The sequence below is a fragment of the Rhipicephalus microplus genome, unplaced genomic scaffold (genome assembly GCF_043290135.1).
Source record: "Rhipicephalus microplus isolate Deutch F79 unplaced genomic scaffold, USDA_Rmic scaffold_60, whole genome shotgun sequence".
Lineage (NCBI taxonomy): Eukaryota > Metazoa > Arthropoda > Arachnida > Ixodida > Ixodidae > Rhipicephalus > Rhipicephalus microplus.
This window is the reverse complement of record NW_027464633.1, coordinates 422,501-425,000: the sequence shown is the minus strand read 5'-3', so window position 1 is coordinate 425,000 and position 2,500 is coordinate 422,501.

Below are 2,500 nucleotides of genomic sequence, written 5' to 3'. Positions count from 1 at the left end.
AACCTTACCTGACCTAACCTAACCTAACGTAACCTAACCTAACCTAACATAACCTAACGTAACCTACCCCAACCTAACCCAACCCAACCCAACCCAACAACACCCAACCCAACCTAACCTAACCTAACCTAACCTTACCTAACCTAACCAAATTATCCTTACCTAACCTAACCTAACCTAACGTAACCTAACCTAACCTAACCTAACGTAACCTAACCTAACCTAACGTAACCTAACCTAACCTATCCTAACCTAACCCAACCTAACCTAACCTAACCTAACCTAACCCAACTCAACCCAACCTAACCTAATCTAACCTAACCTAACCTAACCTAACCTAACCAAACCTAACCTAACCTAACCTAACCTAACCTAACCTAACCTAACAACGGTTGCAAGCGCTTTCACATTAGATATCGCAGTTCCCCACTTTTAATGGTGAAAAACACTGCATCTCACTAATTGACATTGTTTAATGCGGTTTTACGACGGTTCATATCTTAACCTAACCTAACATTCGCACTTGTATCTAAAAACGCTCGATTACACTGTTTTGTTCACAATTACGATATTTGCATAACCTCACAGTTTTTCACCAACTTATTGCAGTACAGAACGCTGTATCTCGCTAAATGACATTGTTCTTTAAGGTTTCACGATGCTTGCATGCGCTTTAACGAGAATATCACAATATAGCAGTTTCGCACTTGTAACGGTAGAACACGCAGTATTTGGCTTGTTCATTCCGTTTTGTGTGCTTTCACAACATTTCACCTATCGCAGTTTAATACTCGCAATAAAACAACACTATCTCGTTAGATGACGTCGTTTTTGGTAGTTTCACGACGCTACCTAGCCTAACCTAACCCAACCTAACCTAACCTTCGCACTTCTATCGTTAGAAAACGTTTTATTCGCAACTTTACAATGTTTTCTACAAGATTACGACGGTTTCATGCGCTTTCACATTAGATATCGTAGTTGCCGACTTGTAATGTTGAAAAACACTACATCTCACTAAGTGACATTGTTTAATGCGGTTTTACGACGGTTGATATGTCAACCTAACCTAACATTCGCACTTGTATATAAAGACGCTCAATTACACTGTTTCGTTCACAATTACGATATTTGCTTGACCTCACAGTTTCTCACCAACTTATTACAGTACAGAACGCTGTATCTCGCTAAATGACATCGTTCTTTAAGGTTTCACGATACTTGCATGCGCTTTACCGAGAATGTCACAACATAGCAGTTTCGCACTTGTAACGGTACAACACGCAGTATTTGGCTTGTTCATGCCGTTTTGTGTGCTTTCACAACATTTTACCTATCGCAGTTTCGTACTCGCAATAAAACAACAATATCTCGTTAGATGACGTCGTTTTTGGTGGTTTCACGACGCTACCTAGCTTAAACTAACATAACTCAACCTAACATAACCTTCGCACTTCTATCGTTAGAAAACGTTTTACTCGCTAACTTACATTGCTTTCTACAACATTACGACGGTTTCAAGCGCTTTCACATTAGATATCGCAGTTCTCAACATGTAAAGGTGAAAAACACTGCATCTCACTAAGTGACATTGTTTAATGCGGTTTTAGCGCGGTTCATATCTTAACCTAACCTAACCTAACCTAACCCAACCTAACCTAACATAACCTAACCTAACCTAACCAAACCTAACCTAACGTAACCTAACCTAACCTAACCTAACCTAACATAACGACGTTTGCAAGCGCTTTCACATTAGATATCGCAGTTCCCGACTTGTGATGGTGAAAAACACTGCATCTCACTAAGTGACATTGTTTAATGCGGTTTTACGACGGTTCATATCTTAACCTAACCTAACATTCGTACTTGTATTGAAAAACGCTCTATTACACTGTTTCGTTCACAATTACGATATTTGCTTGACCTCACAGTTTCTCACCAACTTATTACAGTACAGAACGCTGTATCTCGCTAAATGACATCGTTCTTTAAGGTTTCACGATACTTGCATGCGCTTTACCGAGAATGTCACAACATAGCAGTTTCGCACTTGTAACGGTACAACACGCAGTATTTGGCTTGTTCATGCCGTTTTGTGTGCTTTCACAACATTTTACCTATCGCAGTTTCGTACTCGCAATAAAACAACACTATCTCGTTAAATGACGTCATTTTTGGTGGTTTCACGACGCTACCTAGCTTAAACTAACATAACTCAACCTAACATAACCTTCGCACTTCTATCGTTAGAAAACGTTTTACTCGCTACTTTACATTGCTTTCTACAACATTACGACGGTTTCAAGCGCTTTCACATTAGATATCGCAGTTCTCAACTTGTAAAGGTGAAAAACACTGCATCTCACTAAGTGACATTGTTTAATGCGGTTTTAGCGCGGTTCATATCTTAACCTAACCTAACCTAACCTAACCTAACCCAACCTAACCTAACATAACCTAACCTAACCTAACCTAACCAAACCTAACCTAACGTAAC